Below are 14,527 nucleotides of genomic sequence, written 5' to 3' on the forward strand. Positions count from 1 at the left end.
AGCAGGATCCACTAAGAATCCATCAGTTGCCTAGACGCTTCTCATAAGCCACCGGGGGCATATGTCATTGCCAACCAGGCACTCAGGTTAGACTCCTGTGGTTCACTCAAGTGACTGCTCTAGGGGTCCAGGGGGGAGTCCCAGAATGCACACACATCTCTCACCTAAGGATGAGCAGCCTGTTTGTCCACCTGGGCCATGGGAATCCTCTGCCATGCGCATCCCTGGGGCAGGCAGGCTGCAGCCCCTTGGAGATGTGGTGAAGATAGAAGGAGCAGCGGGGTCCTGGCTTCCTGAGGATAGTTTTAGGCTGAGGGCTAAACCCACACCAATCACCCAACAGCATGGAAGAAGCTACATCCTGCAGGATGGACATACATGGAAGCCAGAGACCTGTTGATGGCGCCAGCTCGGCAACTCCTCCTGGAACAGCCCAGCCAACACCATTGTGTCTCATGACCAGGGCCTCCTGCCCACAAACGGCACCCCACCTGCCCATGAGCAGAACAGATCCCTCTGCTTGTTAACCTGGATGAAATAAACGGGAATGTTTCAGAGAAAGTTCAAGTGAGAAACTATCAAAACCACAGCCTGCCTATTGCCCCTCCTCCGCACCCCTCCTCTCTTTCCAGACCCCCAGCCTCCACTCTACCTTGATCATCAGTTCTCTGCTCAAGGACTTGTCTTGACTATTGAGTTCCTGAAGATTTTCAGGGCTCTCTCTCAGGGGAGGGGAAAGAACGAGGGATAAATTTAGGAATAATGTGAGGGGTCTAAATGCAAATCCCTTTTCTTTGCAAACCCGAGATTCAAATGGCCTGGAGAAGTGTTCTCACTGGGCTCCTCTGAGCGCTAAGGTCTCATGGTACTGGGAGGGGGCTCTCCTGTTGGTCACTGGGGTCTCCACTCCCCAGATCTACTGAGCAGCTCTGTTTTGACTGCTTTGAGTTTCAAATGGGCATAGAGTTTTGTTGCTATAAACACCTGAAAATCCCCAATTTGGCTCAACTTAGTACCTGACACTTAGGGAAACCGAGTCCTGAAGCAGAACTGGTGCACTAAGGACCCCGGGAGGTTTAGAGACCCCCTGCCGAGGCCCAGGCCCGGTCCCCAGCATTTGCTACCTCCCAGGAGTTCCCAGCTGACTGAGGGGCCAATGGCAGACATACAGGAGATCCCCCATCCACCCTGGTCCTCCTATGGAGAGAGGCCTACCCACCGGGAAACTTCCCCCGTGTGTTCTTCAGGTGGCTTGTGGAGGTTTTCTGCAGAGCAGAGATGACAGTGCAGGGCGAGGAGAAGTTCTTCAGGTTCTCGCACTCCTGGGGAAGGGAAGAGAATGAGCTGTGAGGTGGGGCACTGTAGCCCCACTTGCTCTAGCTTCAGTCCCCTTCTATTTAAATCTCCCCTCCTGGATGAGACAGATGCTCAGGGAGTCCCAGAAGGGCACATTTAGGACCCAAAGAGTAACACTCACAGGGAACAGGATTTTAGCTCAACCCAGGGAAGGAGCCAGGTAGGAAGTGAGCATCCTCTCACTGGGACCTGGAGTCAAAGTCAGCGGGCCCCTAGCAGGAAGGGCCTAGGGACTGTGCAAGGGCTTAGACCACACACTGCAATCCTGGGAGCTGATAAAGGTGGAGAGGCAGTTCCCAAGGCTTCAGAGAGGGACTCCACTGGGCCTCCCACAGCACACCTGGGCCACCTGGATCCAGCGCTCCACCACCCTCGCCCTGTCCTGGGCTGTCATGCTCGGGTCCCTGAGGCAGGGGGTGATGACGAAGCTGGCCACCCTTCTGACGTGGTCGATGGTGGCCTGGACGGTAGGTGTCTGGTGTTCATTTCGGGCTTGCTCCTCTTGCCCCAGGTGGAGCCCAGGCACGGAGAGGGCACCACCTTCCGGAAGAGGTCCTGGAGAACAGGGGGAGTGTCACCCAGCCCTGCCACACCCCAGGTCTGTGTCCACAGCCCCCAAAGTCCCACACAGGAGTCACAGTTTAGAGCTGGAGCTCAGAAAGCTCAGGATGTGGCCTGAGCCTTGTGACAGTCCCTGGCTTTTCTTCTCTGTCCCCCGAGGACACCCAGCACAGGATGACCCAGGACCCAATACTGGCAGGGAAGGGAGAGGGGCTTTTGACCCAGCCCATCCTGGCTAACTCCAAGCTCCAGACGGTGGCTCAACTCGGCTCATCCCAAGGGGGCATCTTCCAATACCCTGATCCCCTCTCTGGTCCCACTCCACATTCTGATGCACATCCCCCTGTGGCAGCTACAACCACAGGCCTTGTCTGTCTCCCTTGTAGTGAAATACACATCAGATGTCTAATAAGTCCTGAGGCTGTTGAGCCTCCTGAGCAGCCGGTTGGGCCACCAGGGACCGGGCTGTACACAGTGAGCCTCTCCCTGCACAGATGAGCCAGGGCCCACCCAGCTTTCCATCTCTTCTACCTCATGGAGTTGGCACAGTCACTCTGTGCAGCAGGTCCTCTTAATGTCCACCTCCACGGTCTGCAGGTGGACAGCAAAGGCTTGGGTGTTCAGAAAGTTGCCCAGGTCTTATGGTTGGTAAAGTGTGGAGCCTGGATTTGGGCCCAGATCATAGCAGTCTGGATCAGGTCTGGGGCAACGATGGCAGAGGGAAGGCCTGCCCCATCCCGCCCTGAAAGCCCAGCTGCTCACTGGATCCATCACGGTCAACAGCTCCATCACCAGCTTAAGAGGGAAGGCCGTGAGATTAAGCTTCTCACCCTCCTTAAGAGCCACAGGTGGAGATGGACTTCTCACTAGAAATGATGGTCCAGGTGACTCCAGCTCAGCAGCTCCCACTCCTGCTGGAGCCCATGTTGGCCCTTGCTCCAGCTCCAACACTGCTGATGGAGGGGACGCTGACTCCAGCGCTAGAGGAGGAGGTGTCAACGGAGCTGGAGCCAGCTCTACCTCCACCACTGCCCACTGCTCTGCTTCTGCCGCTGGCTGGAGCTCTGCAGCTGACGCTGGAGCGGGATAAAGAGAAAGGTTCACCCACATAGCTGACTTTCCATGTGTCCTTCTAAACACAGGAAAGATCCCCCTCCCTTCCAGGAATACCCAGCCTGCAGTCCCCCTTACCCTCTGGCTCTGCCTCAGTGGCCTCCAGAAGCTCACACTGGACAAGGGTAAGAGGGTCACGGCAGCTCCTCTCCTAACCAGGCAAGGTGACATTCATGTACATCCGCTTTAGCTTGAAAAAGGGACAGCCCCAGTCTGGTTCCGCCCTAGTTCTAGTCCAACCCCGTCATCTCAAGCTTCTGAGTGTGGAGACCCTCTGCTCCTGCTCTCATCTCAGAGCAACACTGGAAAGTGTGGGTGGCCTCATGTACCTGCCCCTTGTCTAGTGAGTAGGTGGAGTTGAAACCACTGGGCAACTACTCGACAACCTCTTTAGTGGAGTTCTGCAAAGACTGCCTGGGAGCTGGGCCAGAAGGAATCAGGGGCTGCATGCACACTGCCACTGGGGCCGACCCCCAAGAGAAAGTCTGCTGCTCAGTTCACGCACAGAGGGGCATCCCTGCAAAGAACTGTGGTCAGGGAGGGAAGGAGATGAATCCTCTAATGCTCGGTATCATGATTAGAGGAGCTCACCTTCTCATGCTGCCAGGCATGGCCTGGGGTATGAACATGACAGACTCACCAGGTTTCCGACACCTAACAACCAGCTCCTGCTCAGGAATGACCCGACCCTTATGTCCTGACTTCTCCCCTCCTCACAGACACATGCAGACACACACACACACACAAAGAGGGGCAAGGGGTGTGGGGCTGATCAGGTGGGATCACAGCTGTGTCCTGGCCTGCACTAGCCTTTCCTGGGCTGTCGCGTGTTACCTTTCACTGCCTCCTGCCAGACACCCAGAGGCGTCAAGAATGAGGGCTGAGCCAACATTGCCAACTACCAAAAAGATTCTCTTTCTGGGATTTTTTGAGCCCAGATCCTCCAAAAGTTGGGAAACAACAACAAAACATCTTTGCCTGCTGACTGTCTCCAATCAAGTGAGCTGGATGGGGGGCTGTGGGTGCGTGGTTACCTGAGTTCTAAGATCTGTTGAGGTCTATGACCCCACGTCATCTCCTGAACTGTACACAATGAGCCTACACAGCCCTACCCACAGCTCCCTGGAAACCTAACTAGGGACCTAGCTTTAAGGAGACAGAGATGAATGCAGACCTCCTTTTCCTTACTAGTTCTTCATCCTGGGATAGTCCCTGTGCCTCTCAGGTCCTCCCCAGTCTCTAAACCTGCACCATGGGGATCAGCCTAGAATCTACTTCCTAGGGACATCACCCGGTGTATATGAGATAATATCTATTACCCCTGTGGGCTGGTGTCACATGTACCTAAGGCACAAACTTAGAGATGGAAGAATAACAAGGAGGGGTGGGATGTAGTACAGAACACCACTCAAAACAGGCCTGGGCTCCAAGAATGTGATATTGGGACAGTCATTTCCAACTTGGCCTCATTTTCAGGTCAGCACCATGAGGGGGTTGCAACTAATGGAAATTCAGATATTGCCATCGTGTGACATAAAACCATTCGATTGTTTCCTGTTTTATGGAGAATGAGACCCAAGTGTCTCATCTTGGTCTATGAGGTGGGCAGCCTCCACAGTGGTACTCAGTAAGCCCCACCCATATTATACACATCCCCGTGGAACCACAAAGTGGTTAGTAACTGGCTTCTGAACATAATAAGAGCCAAAGTGATGGGATGTCTTGTCTAAATTTTAACTAAAAATGTCTCTCACTTCCTCTTGCTCCCTCTCTCATGTGCCATCTCTCTCTCTCTCATTCTGTCAAATCCCTGGAAGTGAGGAATCAAATACCGGTGTATTGGGGCTGCCCAATGTGTGAGGCACATTGAGGAGAGAAGCAAGGGAGTGCCTGGGCCAACAGACAGAAAGGAACTCAGGCTCTCAATCCAAAATGAATCCTGAAGGCTGAGAGTGACCTTGTGGGCCAGTCCTCCCCCAGTCGAGCCTCAGTTGAGGCCACAGCCCCAATCTGTTCAACTCACTGAGACAGAGGCACCCAGCTAAAACATGCCTGATTGCTGATCCACAAAAATTGTGAGATTGTCAACATTTGATGTTTTGAAATGCAAGGTTAGGGGCAATGAAGTCAGAGAGGGAAAAGTAACGAACACAGCCTACCAGGCCCTGGCCCTACCTTCCACCCCAGCTCCTGTTCTCTCCTCCCAGCCTCCCTCCAGCTGCACTGGCCACCTTTCTAACCTCCTCTGGCCAAACTCACTTCTGCCTGTGAGCTCAGGTGCCATTTCCCTGACACACTGCTCCCAGACTTGTGCAGGGCAGGCTCCTTCTTTTCATTCTGGTACCAGAAATAGTCACCCTAGTGAGGTCTTTCAGACCCTCCTACCCAGTGATGCCCAGCCCTCCCTCACAGCCCCCTGATGTGTTTCTCTACAGCATTTGCTCTTTTCTTTCTCATGTCTTTGCTTTTGTCCATTTCCCATCTAGACTGTGAGCTCCCAGCAGGCAGGGACCACTTGGTCATTTTCATCCTTCACTTCAGCCCACCAGGGCACCTGGCACAGGATGAGCGCTCAGGGCACAGCTGCTGAATGAGTACATGGGTAGATCTTGCACCTCGCCCCCTGCTTTTGACCAACTTTCATTTTGGAGATGAACACTATTAATAGGAGGTACAAGTTGTTTCTGAGGCAGGGGGACAGCCAGAAAGACCTCTGGTTGACTCTTCGCTGCTCCAGGAGCTCAAGAAAAGTTCAGTGGACACCGAGTAAATTCCAGGTTTACAGCAGAATGACTTGATATATATATATTATGTAATGGTTACCAAAATAAGTTTAGTTAACATCAATCACCAAACAGAAATAAAAGATTGTTTCCTGATGATGAGAAGTTTTAGGATCTATCTCTTAGCAAGTTTCAAATATACCACACAGCAATGTTAACTTAGTGTTGTATATCAAGTATATCTCAATACAACTGAAAAAAAATAAAAACAAAAACTCACTGGCCACCACTGACACAAGAGGCTGCCCGCCCCCTCGTGGCCAGCACTAGCACTGTTGCCCAGGCAGGAACTCCAAACAGAAAGCAACCTTTCTTCAGGTGTCCTCAAGGCAGAGGCTCTCCAGGATCCCAGGGGTAAAGCAGCAGGACCTGTCAGCTTCGAGGGAGTGGGAGGAGTCTTGGGAGCCTACCGTGCCCCCCTCTTGCTGTTCCCCACCAGGTGTCCTCTTCACTCCTAACGCATCCTAACTGCTGCCATGACAATGGTTCCCCTTACCTCCAGAGGAGGACCGCAAGGGTCCAACAAGGATTAGTCTTCTCCCTGGACTCTAGACTTGGTGTCCAGTGCTCTGGCATCTTCTTCCTTATCCTCAGTTCTCATCCACCCAAGCCCCCTAGCCTCTTCAGTTCTAAAGGATCTCCAGGGGCTGGAAATCATTTTCTCAGGGTTTCAGAGCACAGTAGGTCATCAACAGAGAACCTAGTCCAACAGACATGTTGTGAGTGCATGGAACACTTGGAGTCACTCGCTGGATGCACTCCACTTTATACAGGAGGACCCTCACTGAAGTATTCTCTCCTGTTCCCAATGCCTACACAAGGGGAGGATGGGCTCATGACAGTTCTGAGTGCCCACAGAGGTGGACTGCAGGACCCCAGTCCTGTGATCCCCAGGCTGGGCCAGGGATGGATCTGGAATAGGTAGACACCTAGGAACCTTAGGGATTCCTCTTCCCATCTCTGGGCCCCTGCGCACGAATCGAGGAGAATGGATGCTACTGCCCCGTGGGAGAGCTGCCTCCAACCTCTCTCCCTCATGCCTCTTGTCACTTGCCCAGTGTTGGCTCTTTTTTGACTGCACCTCCGAGTTCTCCATATGAGAATTCAAGTGTGAGTGAGTGTGCCTGTGCACATGTGATGATGAGGAGAGGAAAATGACCCCATATGGAAAGGGGTGGGCAGCAATCCTCTAGGATCTTAACGCCTCTCATTACCAAAGGAAACCTGAGGGAAGGGGTGGAGCCTCGGCCAAGTAAGCTGGAGCTCTCTCTAGTCTTCAGGACTCTGACGACCTCCTGTGGTCTGGGACGGTATCTGCTTCTTTCTAGGCCAGTTTCCCAAATGTACAGTGAGGGGTAAGATGTGCAACAGCACAAGCATGTGCTCAGCCAGGACAAGTCATCAGGCCCCATAGATACATTAAGTATGTTTTAAGTGTATTGAAGACATTAATATTGCTGTGCAATCATCACCACGATCCATCTTCACAACACTTCTCATCTTGCAAAACTGAAACTCTATACCCATTCATGAATTACTCCCCATTCCCCCTCCTCCCAGCCACTGGCAAACACCATTCTACTTTCTGTCTCTCTGAATCTGGTGATTTCAGGAACCTCATAGAAGGGAAATCACACAGGGTTGTATTTTTGTGACTAGCTTATTTCATTTAGAGTAATATCTTGAAGGTTCATCCATGGTGTGCCGTATCTTAGACTTTCCTTCATTTTTCAAGGATGAATAATATGCCATTGTATGTATATAGCACATTTTGCTCATCCATACATCCCTGGACAGATACCATAGCAAGGCCCACAACCAAGCCCAAAATAAAATGGGGCTCCAGCCAGATTTTTCTCAACAGTACCTTGCAGACTACTTTCTTAAGCCATATCCCATATGATATTTACTAAGGATCTAATCTTGGGCCGTGAGTTGCTTTTCAGAAACTCCATTTCTCTTCCTTAAGCAAGTTTCAACTACTTTGAGCCAATGAGACAACAAGATGGCTTGCAAGACTCAAACTGCAACTGCATAAGTGACTGGAGGATGAACTGGGGGACCAAGAACTCCCCAGCCAATCATGTTAAGGACACTGCCTTTTGAACGTGGGATGTGTGACAGAACATGAAAATCTGTGCTTGCACAAAATACCTAGGACTGCTCCCAAACTTACTGCACCCACTCCTTTGCCCTTGAAAAGCCCTTTTCAACAGCCCATTGGGGAGAAAGATTTAACCTTTGTCTCCTTGCTGGCCAACCTCATAATAAAGCTTTTTTCCCTTCTACAAGAGTGGGTATCCCGTTTGGCTAAGGGGTGCATTGGGCTGTGAGCCCTTCCTCGATTACAATACTTGGGTGGCTTCCATGTTTTAGCTATTATGAATAATGATGCCATGAACATGGGTGTTGCAATGTGTCTTTGAGAACATGCTTTCAACTCCTTGGTGGGGTATACACCCAGAAGAGGAATTGCTGGGTCCTATATAATTATATTTTTATTTTTTTTTAGGAATTGTTATACTGGTTTCTACAGCAACTATATATTCCCACCACAGTACACAAGGGTTCCAACTTCTCCACATCTTGGCCAACAGTGATTCTATTCTTTTTCTTCTTCTTTTTTTTTTTTTTTTTTGATAGATGCCATCCTAATGAATGTGAGGTGGTCTCTCACTGTGTTTCTGATTTGCATTTCCCTAATGATTACTGATGATGAGCATCTTTTCATATGCTTATTGGTTATTTGCAGATCTTCTTTGAGCAAATGTCTACTCATATACTTTGTTCAATTTTGATTTGAGTTGTTTGTTTTTTGTTGTCGAATTTAGGAGTTCTCTATCTATTCTGGATATTAAGCCTTTGTCAGATACATGGTTTGCAAATATGGTCGCCCATCCTGTGGGCTGTGCTTTTACTCTGTTGATAATGACTTTTGAGGCACAAAACTTTTTAATATCCATGAAGTCCAGCATATGTATTTTCCTATTTTATTGGCTGCTCTTGGGTGTCAGAACCATGAAATCATTACCAAATCCTATCTTGTCAAGTTTTGCCTTATGTTTTCTTCTAAGGGTATTATAGCATTAGCTCTTACACTTAGGTATTTGATTCACTGGGAATCAAGTTTTGCGTACAGTGTTAGGTAAATGTCCAAGTTGATTCTTTTGCATGTAGATATCCACTTTTTCCAGCACAACTTGTTGAAAAGACTTTTCCCCATTGAATAATCTTGGCACCCTTGTCAAACATCATTTGATCACATGGGTGAGGGTTAATTTCTGGGCTCTCAATTCTGTTTCCATTGGTCAATATGTCTGTCTTTATGCCATGACAATGCTGTTTTGATACTGTAGATTTATAGTAAGTTTTCAATCAGGAAGAATCAGTCCTCCAACTTAGTATCTCCTTTCAAGATTATTTTTGGTATCTGGGCTTATTTGAGACTCCATAAGAATCTTAGGTTAGGTTTTTTTCTATTTCAGCACAAAACGCCCTTGGAATTTTGATAAGGACTACACTGCATTTGTTGATCTCTTTGGATAATGTTGACACCGGCACAATAAGGAGTCTTCCTATCCACGGTGATGGGCTGTCTTTCATTTCTACTAGTGCCAGGTGGCTGTTCAGGTTGAGGGGGCGGCACTCCTCGAGGTAGTCTTGCAGAAACCCACAGTTCCTCCTCACTGTGCCTTCACCATTTCCTTAGAACGCATCTACAGTCAACAGAGGGCAAAATGCATGTAAAATGCACGTGGGAAGTTTTCAAAGACTGGGTGTGCATGGAGCACACATTTCTTCCACTCCTCTCCATTAGCAAGAACCACAGACTGAAGCAGCAGACCCTAACACATGGAGACTGCAGACTCAACCAGCAGACCCCAACAAATGGGGACTGTGGACTAATTAAGGGCCAGGGACTCGGGTTCCTGGCAGAACCATCTGGCAGCTCAAGCTGAACCGCTAAGCCTTTGCCTGGCACTGCTGACTAACCAAATGCTAAGACTGATGCTCTCTTAGAGCATCCTGTCAGTCTAGACTGACCCACTCACCCTGGACTGGAAAGCCAGTTAGATCAGGAGCTCACGGCAAACAGAGTGGATCTCATATCCAAGAGGAACTTACCCACAGCCCTCAGAAACAGTGAAAAAGATGGAGAACTCAAAGGTTTTGAGGGTACCAATGACTGTGTTTCTCATCCTCGAAGCCATCAGGTGTCTCCTTTGGATCCCACTGCTGCCACCAAACTGGTACAAAACAAAATAAAATTGAGCAAATTTTAAACATCTTATTGGCTTTATTCAACAGTTCATGAATCAGGCAGCATCCAGTCTAGCAGAGAGAAAGGCACTCCAAGGAGTTCTACAAAATGAAGGATTTTATAGGCAGAAGGGAGCAAGAACAAGGAAGTTACACTAGATAAAAAAGCGGGTTGGTTACTGCAAGGTTACCTTCCTTAGAGGATGGCAGGGCTCTATCAGGAAGATGAGCTACCTGCTGCGCATCAGGTGATTCCTGATTGACTGCTTTAAGATTCTATTCCTGGGAGGGCCAAAAGTCTAATTAAGTCTCGACTTGTTTATGTGAGGCATAGCCTAAGCGGCTCCATTTGGGCCTGGTGTCTTGTTTTAAACACATGACTTCTGCTGGTCCCTGCTTTCCCCAGTTACCCCCCGGCTGTCCCTTCACTGACCATTGTTGGTCACACACCCACTGCACCTGCTTCCAGTCCTTTCCCTTCAACACCGTAATCTCACATACAGCTCCTCCCGACACTATCATGACGTCTCCCACCACATGTCCCCTATACTTTCCACACTGCCATCAAGATGCTTCACAACACCACCACCATTTATGTCCAATGGGCTGAGAGGCCTGCCCGTGCACTGGGAATCAGGAGTCACAGGGTCTGTCATTTGGCCTCCAATCATCTATTGTACCCCAGCTGAAGGGCTTACCCTGCGGAGACACTCAGTTGTACCCAACTCAATCGCACAACATCTTTGCCCCAGGCTTCCTTCAAAATGCTCCCCCCACTTTCTGCCCCAACTGCTCCTGGAGGGGTCATTTTGGGGTAGCCTTCGAGGCCACCTTGGTGATTTTGTGCCCAGGCCCAAACAGCTCTTGGCCAACAAACACTTTAACCATACCCCCTGAAATCATATAGCATAGGTAACTAGTGAATGGGTGCAAATTACTGGTTTTACTTCCAAGGGCCCTAATGAATATTTCACACCAGGAGCATCCACTTTTGGGTTTTACTGTAGGCTGATATCACAAGGCTCTCACCCAGTGAGGCTCTCTCTTCCCCAGCCCTCTGAGCAGATTTCTCCAGGCTATATTCTGCAATGCATCATTGTGTCTATCTCAGCCTGCTTCCCTCAGGTTGCGGGTCCCCCGAGGTTCCTGCCCTGACTGGCTACCACCAACCCATAGAGACACTGTCAGTCCTATAGGACTGGGTGTTGATTTCTACTAGGACTGACTGACTGGACTGGGCACAGGTGCGGTGGCCCTACCCACACAAAATCAGGTAACTGAGGCAACCAAGAAGTATCGAAAACCTTAACCCAACATCGACAACAACTCCATAAGACCCTATCCTAGCCCTTGTGGAACAGTCTCATGAGTCTCTTGCCTAAATGGTTTTAGAGAATGGCCTGTCCCTAGACTGTCTATACCAACCAACGAAGGAGGGGTTTTTGCCTTTCTTAGAACCACTTGCTGAATGTACATCAACTCACAAGTTCAAACCTACCTCCACCAGATGGCCCAAGAGGTTAAAATATTTCGTAATGTTACCTAAATCTTTTAAAAGATACCCAAGGCCCACGAGATCACTGACATATTTTCATGGCTGGTCTCTCCAAGTTGGGGACAATGGAAACAGACTGGATTTTAGACTGTTGCTTGTACAATTATAGGATCTGTTACTATAGCCATCATCGGATATTTACTCTCTTGGCTACAATGTGCCCTACCCCTAATAACTCTATTAATTACCCTTATTAACTATCCCAACCAACTTTAAATTAACTAAATTAAAATTAATCATTACCCTGATTAATTTAAAAAATTCAAAAATTTTATGGAGAATCTGCTTAACACAGAATACACTGTTGTAAGCATTTAAAGTATACAGTTCAGTGCCATTTAGTACAATGATTATGTCGTGTGGTTATCACCACTATCTAATTCCAGAACATTTTCAACACCCCCAAACAAACCCATACTCATTCACACTATTTTCTCCTAACCCAAGCCCATGAAAACAACTCATCTCTTTTCTCTCCCTATTGGTTTGCCTATTCTGGACAGTTCATTCAAATGGCATCATGCTATCTGTGGCCTTTGTGGGCGACTTCAGTGAGCACACATGTTTCAAGGTTCATCCATGGCCGAGCATGTAGCAGTAGCTTATTCCTTTTTATGGCTCTATAATGTCCTATATTATGAATAGAGCACATTTGGTTTATGCAGTCATAACTGGATAGAAATTTGGGTTTGTTCCACTTTTGGACCATTGTGAATAATGTTGCTTTGAATATCCATGGAAAAGTTTTTCTTTGAACATATGTTTCCAATGGTCTTTTGGACATACCTACCTTGTGACTCTCCTGGTCCATGGGAATTCTAGGTTTAAGATTTTTAAAAATGGCAAACTGTTTTCTGCAGTGGCTGCATCATTTTACTTTCCCACCAGTAATGTATGTGGGTTTCCCATTCTCCATATCTTTACTAACACTTGTTACTTTCCATTATGTTGAGTATAGCCTTCATTTTGAGTGTGAAATAGTATTACACTATGCTTTGAATTTACATTTTCCTAATAATTTATGATACTGAACATCTATCTAGTGCTTATTGGCCATCTATGTTTCTCCTGGAGACATGTCCATTGCAGCTAGTTACCCATTTTCATTGGGTAACCAATGAAAATGGTTTCATTTCAAACTTCTTTGAATGAAGTTTCATTTCAAACTTCTTTGTTTTTTATAATTGAGTTCTAAGAGATCTTTATATAGTCTCAATATTAGAGCATTCTCAGTTATATAACTTGCAAATAGTAGGGGACTTCTGTACCCCACTTTTAACAATGGATAGAATATCCAGATAGAAAATTAGGAAACAGCAGACATGAAAACATTAATGGACTTATCAGACATACACAGAACATTTTACTGAACAGCAACAAAATGCAGTCTTTTCTCAAGGGCACACATTATTTTCCAGAACAGATCACGTGTTAGGTCACAAAACAAGTCTTAAGTAAATTAAGAAGACTGAAATCATACCAAGTATCTTTTCCAAAGACAATGGCATGAAACCAAAAGTCAATAACAGATGGAAAACTGGGATATTCATAATACATGGAAGTTCAACAACAAACTCTTAAACAGCCACTAGATCAAAGAAGAAATCAAAAGGGAAATTAGAAAATAGCTCAAGACATACAAAAAGAAAAAATAAAAACACCAAATCTTATAGGATGCAGCAAAAGTAGTACTAAGAGGAAACTTTGTAGTGATAAACTTGTACATTATAAGAGAAGAAGGATGTCAAAGAAACAACCTGATTTACAACACACAGCATTAGAAAAAGAAAAAATGAAACCCAAAGTTAGCAGAAGGATGGAAGTCACCAAGAGGAGAGTGGGAAAAAATGAAAGACAGTATGAAATATCAATAAAAGTAAGAGTTGATTTTTTGAAAAAATAAAATTGACAAACCCTTAGATACAATATCTAGGGGAAAAAAGAGAGATGACTCAAATAAAGTAAATCAGAAATGAAAGAGGAGGCATTACAACTGATGCTTCAGAAAGAAAAAGACCAGAAGAGACTATTCTGAACTACTGTACATTCACAAATTGGGTAACCTAGACAAAATAGATAAATTCCTGGAAACAACCTATGAAGGCTGAATCATGAAGAAACAGAAATCTTGAACAGACCAGTAACAAACAAGCAGACTGAATCAGTAATCAAAAACCTCCCAACGAAAGGAGAGTAAAGTGAATGCTCGACTTCACCACAGATCCCTGAGCCAGCCTGCCCCAGCCCCAGGCTGACTCCTGTGGACCTAGCTGGCTCCCTGCAGGCTTCTGCAAATCCGGGCCCCTGGCTCACCCTGGAGCATGCCAGCTCTGGCGGCCCCAAGCAGCATCCTTGACACCAGGTTCCCATCAGGCTCCTGGAAACCCAGGCCCCCATATCAGCCTAGGGGCTGCGATCTTCAGCAGCCCAAGGTGGCTCCTGTGACCACAAGTGGTGTCATTGGCACCAGGCTCCTGGTGGACTCTGATGAATTCAGACCCTGGCTTCCCCAAGTTTCTGCCTACTCCAGGCAGCCACAGGCAGCACCCACAGCCACAGGCTGCTTCCATAACAGGGCACCCATTGGGCTCTCACAAACCCAGGACCCCAGGTCACTCTAGCATTTACTGGCTCCAACAACCCCAGGTAGATTCCATGGCTCCATGCTCCCCGGGGGCTACTAGGAACACAGGCCCATGGCTCACCACACCACCTGCCAGTTCCAGCAGCCGTAGACAGCTCTCATGGAACCAGGCTTCCGACAGGCTTCTACAGAACCAAACCCCCAGCCCACCCAGGTGCTTGCTGACTCAGGCGGCCCCAGGCAGCTCCCATGGCACCAGGCACCGGCAGGTTCCCATGAACCCAGGCTTCCATCTTGACCCAGCGCCTGCTGGCT

General features: G+C 47.9%; 1 long non-coding RNA gene across 1 annotated transcript; it reads right to left on the bottom strand.

Annotated features, from left to right (window-relative positions):
• Nucleotides 1-2,712: 2,712 nt before the first annotated feature.
• LOC131418969 (uncharacterized) lies at nucleotides 2,713-10,338 on the bottom strand. The gene is made up of 3 exons (XR_009223112.1): nucleotides 10,308-10,338; nucleotides 9,939-10,060; nucleotides 2,713-2,993 (listed from the first exon to the last, which is right to left on the bottom strand). It is a non-coding gene; the product is annotated as an uncharacterized LOC131418969 (long non-coding RNA).
• Between the last annotated feature and the right edge of the window lie 4,189 nt (nucleotides 10,339-14,527).

This window comes from Diceros bicornis, chromosome 20, assembly GCF_020826845.1.
Source record: "Diceros bicornis minor isolate mBicDic1 chromosome 20, mDicBic1.mat.cur, whole genome shotgun sequence".
Taxonomy (NCBI): Eukaryota; Metazoa; Chordata; class Mammalia; order Perissodactyla; family Rhinocerotidae; genus Diceros; species Diceros bicornis.